General features: G+C 42.8%; 1 protein-coding gene across 2 annotated transcripts in view; it reads left to right on the plus strand.

Annotated features, from left to right (window-relative positions):
- Nucleotides 1-21,214, plus strand: part of LOC120046724 (polypeptide N-acetylgalactosaminyltransferase 18-like) — a 97,921-nt gene that overhangs the window by 24,776 nt on the left and 51,931 nt on the right. The window lies entirely within an intron of this gene.

Consider the following 21,214-nt stretch of genomic DNA (forward strand, 5'->3'; position numbering starts at 1 on the left):
AACAGGTTGTGGTTATACATGTGCCGCGTTCAACCAGTTAGCAAGTAGAACATTTCAGAGTTTCCTACTTCCGACTAGCACATGAACGCGGCATTAACTGGTGGTCCATGCAGCTGCCGTTCCCTGTTGTGATTCACTTTAAAGAATGTGTTGTTTGTTGTGTCTGAGAGAAACTTTGCTAAGTAGACAGGTCAAACCCTCCAGCTTTGAGAGAAATAAAAGTTATCTGCTGTAGCAAGGTTGGTAATTATCACAAATGAGAACGCTTTTACCCTTCCATAAATATTTAGAGAGGAAAAACATCCATGAAAAAAATATAAGACATCTGAATGCACATCTTTGTAGCCTCATTGAGTAGCCTTCCACCTCAGGCAAACAAAGTGTAATGTTGTTTGTCTGGTACACACAATGCAGATTCAGCCAAGCACTTCTCCCTCTGAAAGGAGCCTAAAGCTCCCTGCTGGATGTCTGTCTCTGCAGCACGCAAACTGAGCACGCTCAGCAGCACAGAGACCCCCCAGTCAGTCAGGCCCTGTTTAAAGGACAGTCTCATCCAGTCACCCCTAGCCTCCTCCCTCTTCCTTCCTGCTTCAGCCACTTCCTTCCTGCTCCAGCCTTCCCCAGTCTCCTTCAGCCTTCTCCAGTCTCCTCCAGTCCTGCTCCTTCTGGTTAGAGAGCTAATAGCTTCTGGAAGAGGAGGGGATCTGGGCCTCATTGAGAAGGACGGGCCTTTTCATTTGGTGGAAGTGCTCTTGTGTCCATTGGTCCTGTCACGGGGTTTCCATAGTCACCAGAAAGTTCCTTAAAGTGTCTCTGTGGTAGAGGGGAGCGGGCAGGTTCAGTTGGAGATGGGTAAACATTTAAATTCTGCTCTCCTTGTGCCCATATTACTCCCTCAGAGAGAGTGGGAGGATGTGGAGACAGGACTCGATAGAAAGCTGTTTATTTTCAGACTGCAGTCTAACTGGAGTGGAATGTAAGTGATGAATAAAGGCAAGGGGAGGACAATAGATAACAACAGATGACTGACTTTCCCTTCACTTCCATTCAGCTGTTTGTCATTTCTCATCATACATATATTCTGTCAATGCGTGGAAGGAAAAGGCTAGGACTGTATTCGAGCTGGAGAATAGAAAGATGGTGGACATATTTCTTGCTGTTTGCATGTGGGATGGTCCGGTACAGAAAATACATCTTATAATAGGCAGGCTCACCATCTATTTTGTATTATTCCCAGGCTCACATCTTGATGTCTTGAATTAGGTTGGCAGCCTGTTTCCATCGTGCACCCTTATGGGAGACTTCTTGGGCTCTGGGGCTTGTTTTCCACCTTCAATGGCTGGTGACACATTCAGCCTGCTATTAAACAACAACAACACTACTACCTCAGGCTATCATTCCACCTATCCCATCTCTCCTTGATGCAGCAAACCTGTTCACACCGGCAGCAGAACAGAGGAGGCTAGTTCACCAGAGCTGGGTTAGCAGAATATAATGCCAGACAAATAAATCACACGCTTACTGTACTTCCATCAACTCTGTGCTTTGGTGAAGAAGGGTGGTGTACGTGTGATCCTAGCCTCTGCCACAGAGTGTCATCTAGGACCTTATGTTCCTAGCCAAAAGCCAAGCACCAAGAGAGCAGCAGCTTGTCTGATTTGAAGTAATTGCAAAAGGCTCAGGCTGGACTGACCTGTACCAGATTCCCATCAACATTCCCTCAGTAAAATTCTGAGCTCTCCCAACTTGAATAATTAATTGAAAACCAACACCAGCTGGAATAACTGATGTTATGATGAGAGATCCCAGTGATTGGGCCTGCAATCTAAATCCATGTGGACCTAGTGTTCTAGTATATAGGCCAGTGAAGTCTGTTTTTAGTTGCAGTGAGAAACAACTCAAGCTCAGGAGCACATTACAAGTGGTTGGTGTGACATCTGTAGAATGGCTGTTTAAAGACAGCATTCTGTTACTGAAATATTTTAACACAGAAGATAGAAGAAACCTTCAGTCTTAAGTTCCTTTACACTTTATCTACTGGTGTCTTCGTGAGTCTTCTCAAGTTCCTTTACACTTTATCTACTGGTGTCTTCATGAGTCTTCTCAAGTTCCTTTACACTTTATCTACTGGTGTCTTCATGAGTCTTCTCAAGTTCCTTTACACTTTACCTACTGGTGTCTTCATGAGTCTTCTCAAGTTCCTTTACACTTTACCTAATGGTGTCTTCATGGATTGGTACAGGTAAAGGAATAGGTCATGGTGGAGCGAGCATGACTTGAATTCTAGTCAGTTTTGGAGATGTGTTTTTTGTTCTTTCTGTTCAAAGTTTTCTTTAAAATATTATGTTGTCTCATTTGCTTGATACAATAATTAAGATTTAGATATGGTTTAGATTAGAGGTCGGCCGATTTTAATCGGCATGGCTGATTTTTAATTAGGGCCGATTTTCAAGTTTTCATAACAATTTGTAATCGGCATTGTTGGACACCGATTATGGCCGATTACATTGCACTCCACAAGGAGACTGCGTGGCAGGCTGACCACCTGTTACGCGAGTGCAGCAAGGAGCCTAGCTAGCATTAAACTTATCTTATAAAAAAACAATAAATCCTAACATAATCACTAGTTAACTACACATGGTTGATAATATTACTAGTTTAACTAGCTTGTCCTGCGTTGCAAATAATCAATGCGGTGCCTGTTAATTTATTTTCGCGAAAAAAGCACTGTCGTTGCACCAATGTACCTAACCATAAACATCAATGCCTTTCTTAAAATCAATACACAAGTATATATTGTTAAACCTGCATATTTAGTTAAAATAAATTAATGTTAGCAGGTAATATTAACTAGGGAAATTGTGTCACTTCTCTTGCGTTCTGTGCAAGCAGAGTCAGGGTATATGCAGCAGTTTGGGCCGCCTGGCTCGTTGCGAACTGTGTGAAGACCATTTTTTCCTAACAAAGACTGTAATTCATTTGCCAGAATTTTACATAATTATGACATAACATTGAAGGTTGTGCAATGGAACAGCACTATTTAGACTTATGGATGCCACCCATTCGATAAAATACAGAACAGTTCCGTATTTCACTGAAAGAATAAACGTTATGTTTTCGAAATTATAGTTTCCGGATTTTACTATATTAATGACCTAAGGCTTGTATTTCTGTGTGTTCATTATCTTATAATTAAGTATATGATTTGATAGAGCAGTCTGACTGAGCGGTGGTAGGCAGCAGCAGGCTCATAAGCATTCATTCAAACAGCACTTTTCTGCTTTTGCCCGCAGCTTTTCGCAATGCTTGAAGCACAGCGCAGTTTATGACTTTCAAGCTTATCAACTCCCGAGATTAGGCTGGCAATACTATAGTGCCTATAAGAACATCCAATAGTCAAAGGTATATGAAATACAAATGGTATAGAGAGAGAGAGAGAGAGTTCTATAATAACTACAACCTAAAACTTCTTAACTGGGATTATTGAGGACTCATGTTAAAAGGAACCACCAGCTTTCATATGTTCTCATGTTCTGAGCAAGGAACTTAAACGTTAGCTTTTTTACATGGCACATACAGTTGAAGTCGGATGTTTACATACACTTAGGTTGGAGTCATTAACTTATTTTTCAACCACTCCACAAATTTCTTGTTAACAAACTATAGTTTTGGCAAGTCGTTTAGGACATCTACTTTGTGCATGACACAAGTAATTTTTCCAACAATTGTTTACAGACATATTATTTCACTTATAATTCACTGTATCACAATTCCAGTGGGTCAGACGTTTACATACACTAAGTTGACTGTGCCTTTAAACAGCTTGGACATTTCCATAAAATGATGTCATGGCTTTAGAATCTTCTGATAGGCTAATTGACATCATTTGAGTTTACCTGTGGATGTATTTCAAGACCTACCTTCAAACTCAGTTCTTCTTTGCTTGACATCATGGAAAAATCAAAAGAAATCAGCCAAGACCTCAGAAGGTACCATGTTCATCTGTACAAACAATAATATGCAAGTATAAACACCATGGGACCACGCAGCCGTCATACTGCTCAGGAAGGAGACGCATTCTGTTTCCTAGAGATGAACGTACTTTGGTGCGAAACGTGCAAAGCAATCCCAGAACAACAGCAAAAGACCTTGTGAAGATGCTGGAGGAAACCGGTACAAAAGTAACTATATCGACATAACCTGAAAGGCCGCTCAGCAAGGAAGAAGCCACTGCTCCAAAACCGCCATAAAATAGCCAGACTACGGTTTGCAACTGCACATGGGGACAAAGATCGTACTTTTTGGAGAAATGTCCTCTGGTCTGATGAAACAAAAATAGAATTGTTTGGCCATAATGACCATTGTTATGTTTGGAGGAAAAAGGGGGATGCTTGCAAGCTGAAGAACACCATCCCAACCGTGAAGCACGGGGGTGGCAGCATCATGCTGTGGGGGTGCTATGCTGCAGGAGGGACTGGTGCACTTCACAAAATAGATGGCATCATGAGGGAGGGAAATTATGTGGATATATTGAAGCAACATCTCAAGACATCAGTCAAGAAGTTAAAGCTTGGTCGCAAATGGGTCTTCCAAATGGACAATGACACCAAGCATACTTCCAAAGTTGTGGCAAAATGGCTTAAGGACAACAAAGTCAAGGTTTTGGAGTGGCCATCACAAAGCCCTGACCTCAAGCCTATAGAGAATTTGTGGGCAGAACTGAAAAAGCATGTGCAAGCAAGGAGGCCTAGAAACCTGACTCAGTTACACCAGCTCTGTCAGGAGGAATGGGACAAAATTCACCCAACTTATTGTGGGAAGCTTGTGGAAGGCTACCCAAAACGTTTGACCCAAGTTAAACAATTTAAAGTCAATGCTACCAAATACTAATTGAGTGTATGTAAACTTCTGACCCACTGGGAATGTGATGAAAGAAATAAAACCTGAAATTGTTCTCTCTACTATTATTCTGACATTTCACATTCTTAAAATAAAGTGGTGCTCCTAACTGACCTAAGACGGGGAATTTTTACTAGGATTAAATGTCAGGAATTGTGAAAAACTGGTTTAAGGTTTATGTGAACTTCCGACTTCAACTGTATTGCACTTTTACTTACTTCTCCAGCACTGTATTTTTGCATAATTTAAACCAAATTGAACATGTTTCATCATATTTTTTGGACTAAATTTACTTTTATTTATGTATTAAGATAAAATAAAAGTGTTCAATAAGTATTGTTGTAATTGTCATTATTACAAATAAATATATAAAAATCGTCCGATCTAATCGTTATCGGCTTTTTTTGGTCCTCCAATAATCGGAATCGATATCGGCATTGAAAAATCAATCGGTCGACCTCTAGTTTAGATATCATTGCAGACATGCAGATCCATTATTTGAACAATGTCACTCTCACAAAAAGTTATCTTGCACTTAGATTAACTTTGCTTAAGCAGGCTCCTTTGCAAGATCTTTGTATTATCTTATCTCAGTATTATCTCTGTGATAAAAATATCTAACTTATTAACCTGCAGGGCTTTGATCCAAGTTAGTGGAAATTCATGTTCTGTAATGGATCAAGCACCATCATTTTGTACTTATAATAGATTTTGACCAGATAACTCTCTATTATCAGACAGATCTTGGCAGCTTTAGCCGCCTTGATCTCATTTCATTTGGCTCAGCCAAGTATTTATTTCCTGAATCTTGTGATCCAATCTAAAAGGGAAGGGAAGGTGAAATGTTATGGGCATGAAAGTCATTTTCTGCCTCTTTCCAGCTTCAGAGTCTTATTATCATATTGGAAAATATTCAAAAGGTTTAGGGAGGCGCATCTCTCGCTCTTGCTTGCTCTCTCATGCAGTAAAAACATTAAAGTTTGCTTTGTTATTGGGTTAAGTCTTTAACTTATCCTCCCAGCATTATATTGCATTGATTAATTGGATATTATTGAAACTTTGATTAAAAGTTATGATGTGACATTCAGATTTATGTTCTCCATTTTGAAAAAGTGTTTTGATTTCCATTACAATACTTAATTTGTGGCAGAGGAGAAACATTTTCAATGAGGTTTAGGTGGTGAGCAATCAAGGCAAGTAATAGCTTACTGGAAATCAATGTAGTCAAACATTAAGGTGCACATACTAGAACTTAATTTGATACAAAGTAAATGTGAGCCATGTTGACTTTTTATAGGTCTTTCATTGAGGAATATTCAGTGCGTCCATAGAGCTTATTGTATGTCATTGGTGTAATTGCTCTAGCCCTGCCAAACTTGTTAGCTGAGCGATGCGCTGTGAGTCAGACTGTCTGGCAACTGAGGACATTAAATCCGTTAGATGATTCCCAATAGGCTAGTATAGATTTGAGCAAATGAGACACAGGATAATTTACATAAGAGATTTGACTTTTGGGGGACATACCTGTCCCATAAAGTTAGCAGTGTTTCTTGATACCCCTCTAGGTTTGCAGTTTTGTGGCGTAGCCAAAGGAAATGAGAGTTTAAAGTGTAACCACACCTCCATGCTAATTTGCACTCACTAAAGCATGCTCAGTGCTCTCCATCTGTGACCATGTGACATTTAATCAAATGAATGACTCAAGGAGATATAAATAGCACCAGTGCAACAGATTTTTAACAACGCCCACACACATTATCCCACACTATCCATATTTCATTTACATTTTCAATGTACTTCTTTTAAATGTTCTTATATTTAGTAGGTAGTAGTTTGTACCATACTCAACTCCTCGTCTCTCAGAAAACAATATTAGACATAGATTTTGGAGTTCTAGACTTGAGACCGGCCCTCTGATACTGCTGAATATTTCTGAAGGTGTATGAGGGTTTTGTAGCAATTTAAGACTGGTCAAATGGTGAAGAAATAGTTGCCTGATTTATTTCCTGAAGAATGCATCTGTCGCTGTATTTCCTGGTCTTTGTCCTAGAATAAACATGTATCGATCTGAGATACATTTCTTTGTTTGAAAAAAAATATCACCCGTTGATTTCTATACAAATATTGATCAAGGGTTTTTACTGTAAAAACCTTTGTTTTCGATGGTAGAGCAGCCACGTAAGCAGACGAGAGGCCATCATCAATGGTACTTGAGACATGTACTGTAAAGATGCCTGTGCTTCGATAAGAAGATGCACAGTATTTTCATATTGATTCCTGACTGTCTTTGCATGCCTTTGGCAACCACTGTTGTTCAGCCACTGTAATGTGTTGCTGTGAAACGTTTTGATTTGTTTCCTGCAGTGGTGAGTTTGTTTCTGAGCAGAGGCCATACCCTACACTGAAAATAGAAACCCTTCATGAGAAATCATGCTCAGAGCACTGTGCAGATGAGACACACAAAGCAAAAACAAAATCTCTTTTCAAATCTCCCCTCTTCAGAGAGTGAGCACTAATCCACAGGCACCAAGTGTAGTGGGAGTCAGATCAACATGATAGGGGGCAACAGGAGACGCAACTCCACTGACTGGTTTAATAGAGTGACACATCTAACATCTAGTCTCTCAAAGACTGCTGTCTACCTCATTGAAGAGACTGAAAAATGTACACAAACATAAGAAACAAAATGTTTTTGTGCTGTTTTTTTAACATGTACTTTGCTTTGGGGGAGAGAAATATCCCCTTCTGATGTTCTCTTGTTTTTTTTTAACATTATTTTTCATTTTGTAGCCTGGAATTGTTAAAATAGGCCATATCTATCATCTGTGAACCACCCATTGGTTTCCTAAGGGATGTCAGGGATGGAAATGTGAGTGCCTTCCTGAAGGGCCTAGTGATTGTATTACTTTAATGAGCAGAAAGGAAGGAGCAGGGTAAACAATAGTTTGTGGGGAGCAGAGACAACCCTAAATCCAAACTCTGCCAGTGTGTATTTCCCCTCTCAGGAATAAACCCAGAGAGTAGGCCTACTCCCCACCACACCGGATGAAATGGCACCAGAAGAAATGGCAGCAGTTTTACGGGCACCCAACCAATTGTGCTATTATGTGTTTTTTTTCCGCGTTTTGTAACTTATTTTGTACATAATGTTTCTGCAACCGTATCTTATGGCAAAAAAGAGCTTCTGGATATCAGGACAGCGATCACTCACCTCGGATTAGACAAAGAGTTTTTCTTCAACAAGCAAGAGGCAGAGGACATTCTCCAAACACCCAACAGGGCCAACATCCCAGTTATTTGCAAGAGGAAGAGACGCAGATACAGGGGACACAGAGCGGGATGCCTCGTAAGGATCCGCAGAAGGCGAGTGGGAAAGCTGCCGTTACGTCAATATTACTCGCCAACGTGATATCATTGGACAATAAATTAGACGAGGTACGATCACGAATATCCTACCAACGGGACATCAAGATCTGTAATATCCTATGTTTCACGGAATTGTGGCTGAATGACGACATGGATATTCAGCTAGCGGGATATACGCTGCACCGGCAGGATAGAACAGCACACTCCAGTAAGACGAGGGGGGGCGGTCTGTGCATATTTGTAAACAACAGCTGGTGTACGAAATCTAAGGAAGTCTCTAGATTTTGCTCACTTGAGGTAGAGTATTTTGTGATTAATTGCAGACCACACCACTTGCCGAGAGAGTTTTCAGCTATACTTTTTGTGGCTGGCTATTTACCACCACAGACAGATGCTGGCACTAAGACTGCACTCAGTCAGCTGTATAAGCAAACAGGAAACCACTCACCCAGAGGCGGCGCTCCTAGTGGCCGGAGACTTTAATGCAGGGAAAATTAAATCAGTTCTACCTCATTTCCATTAACCTGTTAAATGTGCAACCAGAGGGAAAAACATTCTCGATCACCTGTACTCCATACACGGAGACGCGTACAAAGCTCTCCCTCACCCTCAATTTGGCAAATCTGACCACAATTCTATCCTCCTGATTCCTGCTTACAATCAAAAATTAATGCAGGAAGCACCAGTGACTCGGTCTATAAAAAAGTGGTCAGATGAAGCAGATGACAAACTACAGGACTGTTTTGCTATCAGACTGGAACATGTTCCGGGATTCTTTTCCGATGGCATTGAGGAGTACACCACATCAGTCACTGGCTTTATCAATAAGTGCATCGAGGATGTCATCCCCACAGTCACTGTACTTACATACCCCAACCAGAAGCCATGGATTACATGCAAAATTTGCACTGAGCTAAAGGGTAGAGCTGCCGCTTTTAAGGTGCAAGAAGCTTATCCGGAAGCTTATAAGAAATCCTGCTATGGCCTGCGACGAACCATCAAACAGGCAAAGTGTCAAAACGGGGCTAAGATTGAATACTACACTGGCTCCGACGCTCGTCTTATGTGGCAGGGCTTGCAAACTATTTCAGACTACAAGACTTGAAGCACAGCCGCCAGCTGCCCAGTGATACGAGCCTACCGGACGAGCTAAATCACTTCAATGTTCGGTTCGAGGCAAGCAACACTGAGCCATGCATGAGAGCATCCGCTGTTCCGGACGACTGTGTGATCACGCTCTCAGTAGCCGACGTGAGTAAGAGACGTGAATAAGACCTTTAAACAGGTCAACATACACAAGGCTGCGGGGCCAGACGGATTACCAGGACGTGTGCTCCGGGCATGTGCTGACCAACTGGCAGGTATCTTCACTGACATTTTCAACATGTCCCTGATTTGAGTCTGTAATACCAACATGTTTCAAGCAGACCACCATAGTCACTGTGTCCAAGAACACAAAGGCAACCTGCCTAAATGACTACAGACCCGTAATATGAAGTGCTTTGAAAGGCTGGTAATGGGTCACATCAACACCATTATCCCAGAAACCCTAGACCCACTCCAATTTGGAGTGGATCTGCCCAAACAGATCCACAGTTGATGCAATCTCTATTGCACTCCATACTGCCCTTTCCCACCTGGACAAAAGGAACACCTATGTGAGAATGCTATTCATTGACTACAGCTCAGCGTTCAACACCTTAGTACCCTCAAAGCTCATCACTAAGCTAAGGATCCTGGAACTAAACACCTCCATCTGCAACTGGATGCTGGACTTCCTGACAGGCCGCCAACAGGTGGTGAGGGTAGGTAGCAACACATCTGCCATGCTGATCCTCAACACTGGAGCCCCCCCCCCAGGGGTGCGGGCTCAGTCCCCTCCTCCTATACTCCCTGTTCACCCACGACTGCATGGCCAGGCATGACTCCAACACCATTAAGTTTGCAGACAACACAACAGTGGTAGGCCTGATCACCGACAACGACGAGACAGCCTATAGGGAGTAGGTCAGAGACCTGGCCGGGTGGTGGCAGAATAACAACCTATCCCTCAATGTAACCAAGAGTAAGGAGATGATTGTGGACTACAGGAAAAGGAGGACCGAGCACGCCTGCATTCTCATCGACGGGGCTGTAGTGCAGCAGGTTGAGAGCTTCAAGTTCCTTGGTGTCCACATCACCAACAAACTAGAATGGTCCAAACACACCAAGACAGTCGTGAAGAGGGCACGACAAAGCCTATTCTCCCTCAGGAAACTAAAAAGATTTGTCATGGATCCTCAGATCCTCATAAGTTTCTACAGCTGCAACATTGAGAGCGTCCTGACTGGTTGCATCACTGCCTGGTACGGCAATTGCTCGGCCTCCGACCCCAAGGCACTACAGAGGGTAGTGCGTACGGCCCAGTACATCACTGGGGCTAAGCTGCCTGCCATCCAGGACCTCTACACCAGGCGGTGTCAGAGGAAGGCCCTAAAAATTGTCATAGACCCCAGCCACCCCAGTCATGGACTGTTCTCTCTACTACCGCATGGCAAGCGGTACGGGAGTGGCAAGTCTAGGACAAAAAGGCTTCTCAACAGTTTTTACCCCCAAGCCATAACACTCCTGAACAGGTAATCGAATGGCTACCCGGACTATTTGCATTGTGTGCCCCACCCCAACCCCTCTTTTACGCTGCTGCTGCTACTCTCTGTTTTTCAAATATGCATAGTCACTTTAACTGTACATACTACCTCAATTGGCCCGACCAACCAGTGCCCCCCACATTGGCTAACCGGGCTATCTGCATTGTGTCCCACCACCCGCCAACACCTCTTTTACGCTCCTGCTACTCTATGTTTATCATATATGCATAGTCACTTTAACCATATCTACATGTACATACTACCTCAATCAGCCCGACTAACCGGTGCCTGTATGTAGCCTCGCTACTTTTATATCCTCGTTACTGTATATAGCCTCGCTACTGTTATTTTTCATTGTCTTTTTACTGTTGTTTTTATTTGTTTACTTACCTATTGTTCACCTAATACCTTTTTTGCAATGTTGGTTGGAGCCTGTAAGTAAGCATTTCACTAAGGTCTACACCTGTTTTATTCGGCGCACGTGACAAACTTTGATTTGATTCTTCCTCCCCTTCTCCCAGAGAAAAAAACAATGTCAGGAAGACGTGTCAGCTGCTGATGTGTTCTAATGAGAGAGTGCCCCCTTTACAGACCCAGTCAGAGAACTTCATCAGTCTCCACTGGGCACCAGTATGACAGAGTACACAGCCTCCCAACCTGTGAGCACGTTAATTGGCTGTTAGCTGTAATATGTGCTTTCAAGCTAGCTGGCACCAACCAAACTACAGTCGTAGAGAGAAGTGATACAGTATGTCACGGCACTGAGCTGAGTGGATCTAGAGTTTCCGGGATGATGGTGTTGATGTGAGTCATGACCAGCCTTTCAAAGCACTTCATGACTACCGACGTGAGTGCTACAGGGTGGTAGTCATTTAGGCAGGTTATCTTCACTTTCTTGAGCACAGGGACTATGGTGGTCTGCTTGAAACATGTAGGTATTACAGACTCGGTCAAGGAGAGGTTAAAAATGTCAGTGAAGTCACTTGCCAGTTGGTCCGCGCATCCTCTGAGTACACGTCTTGGTAATCCGTCTGTCCCCGCGGCCTTATGAATGTTGACCTGTTTTAAAGGTCTTGCTCACATAAGCTATGGAGAGTGTGATCACACAGTTGTCCGGAACAGCTGGTGCTCTCATGCATGCTTCAGTGTTTCTTCCCCCGAAGCCAGCATAAAAGGCATTGAGCTCATCTGGTAGGCTCGCGTCACTGGGCAGCTCGCGGCTGGATTTCCCTTTGTAGTCCGTAATAGTTTGCAAGCCCTGCCACATCCGACGAGCGTCAGAGCCGGTGTAGTAGGATTCAATCTTAGTTCTATATTAACGCTTTGCCTGTTTGATGGTTCGTCTGAGGGCATAGCGGGATTTCTTATAAGCGTCCGGATTAGTGTCCCTCTCCTCTGTGTGTAGAGTTAAGCAATGCAATGCTCTCTCTATGGACTGGCTGGTGGCTCGCTAGTTAGCAAAAGTAGCTACACACAATAATACCAAAGACAATATCAGCATGTAACGTAGCTAGTTAGCTGTAAAATTGCCAAAACAAACTACACTATCAATTTAGTCTACAATCGCATCATGTTCAACCTGCAGATCGATGTGCCTCAGAGTGGGGTCAACATTTGCAACAGCAGATATACTTTTGAGAAAATGGGAAACGTTGCCCATGCTATGTCAATGAGCAGCGCGGTGCATTCTGGGCGATTCTGGGACAAGGAGCCCCCTCCTTCAAGGAGTGAATGGGAGTCTATTGGGCGCTAGCTCATAAACCCAACATTAGCACGAATTTTGGCAACAAGAAGTACATTATAAATATTTTCCGAGATGTGAGATTAACTTGTAATCTGTAGTATCGTATAGTTTTGGAATCGTGACATAAGGAACTTTGGAGGAAAATAGGCACGTTTCTCGACATATACACTGACTTTGAGAAGGGATTGTGTTACCATTAGCTTAGCAACTGTGTGACACAGCATGACAACATGAGCACAATTGGTTGACAGTATGCTGGGTGGGGCATTATAAGGTCCATCATTCAATGGATTCCTATTGCCTGTCTATAATATCTCTGGCAACGGCAACATGCAATGCACCCTGGACTAAAGAGGCAGACAAATAGGAAAAATGCATTAAATTACAAATTTCTCGAGGTTGGAATATCGCAGAAATATGATCAATGGCTCATTCGAGAGAAGACATCCTCCAATTATGGCATCAGCTAGTGTTGAAATCTGACATGTGCGAAAACGTTTATCATAATCTAAAAGTCGTATTCCTATTAAGTTCTAGTGTAGTGAGAGCGACTTTCACAGTGTTGCGTCATATCGGATGGATTTCTGGGTAATAAAGTTACACACAAGGGCAAGTTATGAGGGCCTAATGTGTGTACTGAGGGTGTATATTTTCCTTTTTTCCCCTTCTTTCGACAGGTAAAGATTTACAGTGTTTTTGTCAACACAACTTTGCCTCTGAGTTACCATGTGTGCAGGGCCTCACCTTGGAGGTGTCAAAGACAAACGGTGCCTGGTTGAAATATGTTCCAACTGCGAGGCCACTGGGAGTTGTAATGTGATTTCTTCAGTTTATCTCTTTTCATTATCTTCAGAGTACTCTTATCACAGTGATTTCATCAGATAGGATACTGTTAGTGTTTTGTGGGGAAAATGTAATTGAAAATGATGGCATGATATGATAGCTTTAAAAATATAATAATACTTTGTAGTAATTATTTAATTGGGATGTAAAGGGTTAATGTAAACCTTCAGTGTATTTCTTCCCTCTGTCTCTGCTGACCTCCCCTCACTCTGCTGGAGAGCAGCTTTAATCCATCATCATGTATATCGTCTGATAGTGTTTGATATGATGCCTCATGGTACAGCAGCACAGATGAGCGCTGTTGAGTCTTAATTGCCTATTATACTCCAGACAAGACATTCATCTCACTGAACAACTAAGGAGAACAGTGATCGGCAGGCAAGAGCGGAGCTCTGGTGCAATGTCTTATTGTTCTGAAATCCCTGTTTTCCCATAATACAGCAGAAATCCTCCCTCGTGCGGTTCGCCCTGGGTTGATTCTGTGTGTTCTGTCATGGAGGTTAGCATAGGGAACACATGTTTTGCTGCAGCGTACAGACCTGTTCACTGTATCTAACTTTCTCTCCCTCTGCGGTGGACCTCCTTTTGTAAACCTTCCCCTCGCCTCTCGTTGCCATAATCCCTTCGCTATATTGTGCTGTTTGCCTTCCTGAACCAGGAATAAAGGCACTTTGTGTGTCCTGTTTCCCTCTTCATGTTGTATCTCAGCCTTCCTCCTCTGTGGATGTGCCACAGTAAGCACATGGCCCTAACTGACTTGTCCTGATGTACACACAATGGAGCGCACTGACTGACTCACTTCACCAGGCTGGACTGCTGCTGATAAGCTCTGGGCCTATGTTGCTGCTCTCTGTGTCTGGACCAGAGCCATCACAGTTTAAAGCAAAACCCCGCTGGGTCCCCCTTCCTGAGCCCTTCAGAATCCACCGCATACACACAGACACACACTCCCACCCACAGAGAAACAAGCCAGGAGCAAGAGACAGGCAGGGTGTTTCTCTTCCTATCATAGGAGTTGTAGGCTACTTAAATGGAACCGCTCAGTATTAGCTGAGGAACGCTCAACTCTGTTCTCTTATATTGAGGCGGGGTTGAGTTTTGCTATCAACAACATTGAGCCACCATCAGTCGATACTTGTAAAAAATGTAATTCTGAAAACGCTTACTTGTACCTATGTTTGTCCTGTACAACTGTGGTCCTTCCGCTGTGTGCTTAAATTCATGCTTTTAATAACAACTTTTATTGAATACAACCACCAACTTTTTCCTCATTTGTGTTACTCATCTGTGTGAATGCGCTTGGTAACTCAATGTTGTTGCTAGCAAATCGTGCGACATAATATCAAAACTCAGCATTCCATAACTAGACATGTATTGACATGCATTCTCCTTTCCTTCTACTCTCCCTCTTCTTCTCCTACTGAAACATCAGTTTACCTACTTCGTGTCATGTTTTTGAGATATACATTTCTTCTGCCTTCTACATTTTTTTAAGTCTTGTTTTGAGGCCAGAGTGCTGTGAGTTGTTGAACTGTGATTGGGACTTGTGTGTGTCAGCAGAAAGTGGGATAATATGACTAGCAATAAGCGTTTATAAATATATGAATGCATTAATTTATAATTCATTACACAGACTTGGTTCATAGTGTCAAACTCAGTAACACTATCTTTTGTCTTAGAGACGATCATCACTGAATTACAGTACCATTTTTTTGTCAGAGAGCACTGAGCATGCAGTAGTTGAGTGCTTCCTCTACTGTGTTCAATGGGCATGAGAGGCTGCCTACATGTTTTAGGGGTTTCTGAGTTCTTGTCCCAACAAAAGAGCCTTTGGGATGACACACTGCCCAGACTAAGCCAGTACAAGTTGCCTAGGTTACCCTGTCTGCAAAACATCAACCCTTGACCCAGCCGGCGCTCTAGCCTTTCACTCCTGAGGAAAGCGTCTCACAAGGCCTAATTAATCACCAGCACAAGTAGTCACGTGAATGAGCCTGGAGGCATGTTTGCTGGGGTTGGCAGACTTTTAGAACTTCATCCCGGTCTGAGCCTAATCACTGTGTTCTTCTCCCATCAAGAATGGAGGCATTCCCTTGTTCATCAAAGCAACCGAAATGTTCAATGCTGTATGTTTAACTTACGATACACAGCTCCAGGCATTATAGTGCCCTCCACTAATATTGGCACCCTTGGTAAATATGCGCAAAACCTTTTTTTATCCTCTTGGTCTTTCATTCAAAATATTCACAAAAAATCTAACCTTTTTAATTAAAGTCAAATAATTGAAAGAAAAAATACATTCTTATCATAAAACAAATATTTGTCTCATTTTTGAAATATTTTTCTCAAATAATAATAATACTTTGTACAACCTCCCTTTCCCTTTGAGTCTTCTCCTATCATGCATAATGAGGTTGGATAACACATGGCAAGGGATCTGAGACCATTCCTCCATAAAGAATCTCTCCAGACCCTTCAGATTCCGAGGTCCACGCATGTGGACTCTCCTCTTCAGCTTATCCCACAGGTTTTCTATGGGGTTTAGGTCAGGGGACTGGGATGGCCATGGCAAAACCTTGATTCTGTGGTCAGTGAACCATTTTTGTGTTGATTTTTGAGGTGTGCTTTGGATCATTGTCCTGCTGGAAGATCCAACCACGGCCCAGTTTAAGCTTCCTAGCAGAGGCAGTCAGGTTTTACCATGTAAAAAAAGTCAGGTTTTACCATGTAAAACCATGAGTCCGTAATACCATGTATCCTAACAAGTTGTCCAGGGCCTTTGGAAGAAAAACAGCCACACAGCATCAAAGATCCACCACCATAATTCACAGTTGCAATGAGGTACTTTTCTGCCTGGCTATCTTTCTGTCTACACCAAACCCACCTCCGGTGTTTGTTTCCAAAAAGCTCTATTTTGGTCTCATTTGACCTTAGAACCCGGGCCCATTTGAAAGTTCCAGTAACGTTTGGTAAACTGTAGGCGCTTGGGTTTGTTTGATGACAGCAAAGGCTTTTTTATGGCAACCCTCCCAAACAACTTGTGGTTATGTAGGTAGCGTCTGATTTGTAGTTTTGGAGACTTTCTGACCACAAGACACAACTAACTTCTGCAATTCTCCAGCTGTGATCCTTTGAGATTTTTTGGCAACTCGAACCATCCTCCTCACTGTGTGTGGGGTCCATATAGACACACGTCCTCTTCCAGGCCGATTGTTAACATCTCCAGTTACTTTAAACTTCTTAATTATTTCCCTGATAGTGGACATTTTCAACCGTTTTCTTATAGCCATTTCCTGATTTGTGCAGCTCCACAACCTTTGGTCGCACATCATTACTGTTCTCGGATCTTTCCCAAAGTGATGAATGACTATGGGAACTTGGCCTGTGTGTCAACTTTATATTTACACTACCGGTCAAAAGTTTGGACACACCTACTCATTCAAGGGTTTTTCTTTGTTTCTTTGTACTATTTTCTACATTGTAGAATAATAGTGAAGACATCAAAACTATGAAACACATAATGCCATGTGTGCAAAGCTGTCATCAAGGCAAAGGGTGGCTACTTGAAGAATCTAAAATATATTTTTATTTGATTACTACAGGATTACATATGTGTTATTTCATAGTTTTGATGTCTTCACGATTATTCTACAATGTAGAAAATAGTAAAAATTAAGAAAAACCCTTGAATGAGTAGATGCTCTAAAACTTTTTACCGGTAGTACACTGCTCAAAAAAATAAAGGGAACACTTAAACAACACAATGTAACTCCAAGTCAATCACACTTCTATGAAATCAAACTGTCCACTTAGGAAGCAACACTGATTGACAATAAATTTCACATGCTGTTGTGCAAATGGAATAGACAAAAGGTGGAAATTATAGGCAATTAGCAAGACACCCCCAAAAAAGGAGTGATTCTGCAGGTGGTGACCACAGACCACTTCTCAGTTCCTATGCTTCCTGGCTGATGTTTTGGTCACTTTTGAATGCTGGCGGTGCTCTCACTCTAGTGGTAGCATGAGACGGAGTCTACAACCCACACAAGTGGCTCAGGTAGTGCAGTTCATCCAGGATGGCACATCAATGCGAGCTGTGGCAAAAAGGTTTGCTGTGTCTGTCAGCGTAGTGTCCAGAGCATGGAGGCGCTACCAGGAGACAGGCCAGTACATCAGGAGACGTGGAGGAGGCCGTAGGAGGGCAACAACCCAGCAGCAGGACCGCTACCTCCGTCTTTGTGCAAGGAGGTGCACTGCCAGAGCCCTGCAAAATGACCTCCAGCAGGCCACAAATGTGCATGTGTCTGCTCAAACGGTCAGAAACAGACTCCATGAGGGTGGTATGAGGGCCCGACGTCCACAGGTGGGGGTTGTGCTTACAGCCCAGCACCGTGCAGGACGTTTGGCATTTGCCAGAGAACACCAAGATTGGCAAATTCGCCACTGGCGCCCTGTGCTCTTCACAGATGAAAGCAGGTTCACACTGAGCACATGAGCACATGTGACAGAGTCTGGAGACGCCGTGGAGAACGTTCTGCTGCCTGCAACATCCTCCAGCATGACCGGTTTGGCGGTGGGTCAGTCATGGTGTGGGGTGGCATTTCTTTGTGGGGCCGCACAGCCCTCCATGTGCTCGCCAGAGGTAGCCTGACTGCCATTAGGTACCGAGATGAGATCCTCAGACCCCTTGTGAGACCATATGCTGACACATGCACATTTGTGGCCTGCTGGAGGTCATTTTGCAGGGCTCTGGCAGTGCACCTCCTTGCACAAAGACGGAGGTAGCGGTCCTGCTGCTGGGTTGTTGCCCTCCTACGGCCTCCTCCACGTCTCCTGATGTACTGGCCTGTCTCCTGGTAGCGCCTCCATGCTCTGGACACTACGCTGACAGACACAGCAAACCTTTTTGCCACAGCTCGCATTGATGTGCCATCCTGGATGAACTGCACTACCTGAGCCACTTGTGTGGGTTGTAGACTCCGTCTCATGCTACCACTAGAGTGAGAGCACCGCCAGCATTCAAAAGTGACCAAAACATCAGCCAGGAAGCATAGGAACTGAGAAGTGGTCTGTGGTCACCACCTGCAGAATCACTCCTTTTTTGGGGGTGTCTTGCTAATTGCCTATAATTTCCACCTTTTGTCTATTCCATTTGCACAACAGCATGTGAAATTTATTGTCAATCAGTGTTGCTTCCTAAGTGGACAGTTTGATTTCATAGAAGTGTGATTGACTTGGAGTTACATTGTGTTGTTTAAGTGTTCCCTTTATTTTTTTGAGCAGTGTATATACCTCAATGAAACAGAAGGGGCGAGGGAAGAATGAATTAATTTTAAATGGACCGCCCTTGCCTGGAAATTCGTCACTCGTTCGTCCCACAGTTGTGTTTTCAGTCATCATGGAACCACCGGTAGCTGTTGTGTGTGTGCTTTGTATGCGCTACAGTCAATTATGATTACATTTCATATCTTGGCTAGAAGCCAACGAACACTATCCGACGATATCAAGTAAATCGAAAATTACAATGTATAACTGTGATAGCTAGCGCATACAACTTTCCCTGCTAACGTTTCCAAAAGCCAACCAAACTAAACCATTAGTTTTACGATATGTTTTTTTGCTATGTGCATTAGTAGCAATTTCTAACTTATTAAAAAAATAAAAAATAATATTACTTAACACTTGTATGTTGATTGTTTAAAAAAAGGTTTTGGTAGACTTTTCTTAGCGAATGTACAATTATTGCAAATTGAATTATGGGCAGTTTCAGGCCCTGGAGTGAACAGAATTGTACACTCGCACACTTGATCACAAACTAGGGCTGAGGGGCTTACATGCTGACCAAACCGGACACGTGTGTGCCATCGCACGCACGTTGATTTTGTTCACCCACATCAGAAGCGATCAGGGCACGCAGATTATATAACAAAACAAACTCTAAATCAATTATATGAATTTGGGGAAGGTCAAAAAGCATTAAACATTTATGGCAATTTAGCTAGCTAGCTAATTTGTCCTGGCATAGAAATATTGTGTTGTTATTTTAGCTAAAATGCATAAGGTCCTCTTCTCCGACAATTAATCCACATAAAACGGTAAACCACAGTTAATCTTTCAATCACCCACGTGGGTATAGGCTCCTGAAAACCAATGAGATGGCACGTGGGTATATGCTCCTAAAAACCAATGAGGATATGGGAGAGGCTGGACTTGCAGCGCGTTGGGTGTCAAATAGAACCAATTTCTGTTTTAACGCCTGGCCACGCAGATGCTCGCGACCAGTGTGGGTGCAATGATTTGAATAACATGTATGTGTACATTTATTTTGCAACGCGAGCAGTGTCATCAACATGATATGTTGCCAACTTGCTTGGCTAATTGTTTGGACTGACAGCAAAGGTGGCCACGGGGATTCCACCAAGGGCATAAGGCCAGGGTAAGTGGAGGAGGGTGTTCCACCAAGGGCATAAGGCCAGGGTAAGTGGAGGGGGGTGTCTTTTATGAGTTTGAAACGCAGCCAATAACAAGGTTGTTTGTTTGTTTCATAGGAAAGTCCAATGCCGCTCTGCACACTGACTCAAGTAATAAGATTAAATGATAGATAGAGACCTTTACCTACAGATAGGCAGACCATTGGAGGTACTGTTTTCTGTCTCTGAAAGTATACCATTCAATCGGAGGTAAACAATAATCAACCATCTGCTATGTATATTTAGAGTTTTCGATAATTCATTAAAAGCACATATTTCCTTCTGAATTTGTTGGATGTTTAACAGTAGCATTACTTGTTAATGTTTGTCTATTCTTGGTTTGGAAAACACATTTGATACCTGGAAAATAAATGGAAGTGTTTTTTTTCCCCCACTGTCGAGCTTCATTTTCTTTTAATCAGTAACAGTGGGTTTCTGTGAAAGGGTAATGGTTCATTGTCATGCTGCCATCAAACAGATGCTCATAGTGCTGTTTCAAGTTTCAATTCTAGTCTAATTCTCACCCCTTTTTTTCTTTTCAAAATGACCTCATGTTAGGGGAAGTGTAATTTGTCTTGTCAAAGCAATTGTTTTAGCCTGTTGAGTTAATCTGGAAATAGCTGTAGGCAATCTAGATCCATTGGCCCCTTAACATGAAACCAAACAAAATGTCATCTCATTTTTTTCTTACAGTATGTTGTTTCTGACTAAAACCACTGTATAATAGTTACATTTGCATATGCATTACATAATTTTTTTCTTCACGTAGTGCATCCTATCACATGCCCACATCTGACAGACCAGGTTTTCATTCAGCCCAGGACCCTCCCTGACCCCTCAGTCTCAGTGTCCTGACCAGTGCCTCTGGAGCTGCTCTCCCTTACTGTTCTGTTACAACGGCCGTGCACACTCTGGTTTCCTTTCACAAAACAAGGCAATGACTACTCAGTGACATTCCCAACTCCCCTGTGTTACAAGGTATTGGCTAAACCCCTTAAACAAAGACTGTCCTCCTGCTAAACTTGAGCCCCACTGTGGTCACCATGTGAGATATATGTATTTGAGAAGAAATGGGAGACCTTGTAGGCTTAAGGTCATCACAGCAGCCAAAACAAAATGAGCAGATTGAAAACCTACAGCACTTCAGCTTGATTTTCTGCAGTTTTCTCTTGAAAGCTCCTAGATAGACACACTACCCTGAACCATCGTAAAATAACCTTTTCCACTGATCCCCTATAGAGTAATTTATGATGAAGCGACATTCA

Source organism: Salvelinus namaycush, chromosome 1 (genome assembly GCF_016432855.1).
Source record: "Salvelinus namaycush isolate Seneca chromosome 1, SaNama_1.0, whole genome shotgun sequence".
NCBI classification, from domain to species: Eukaryota; Metazoa; Chordata; class Actinopteri; order Salmoniformes; family Salmonidae; genus Salvelinus; species Salvelinus namaycush.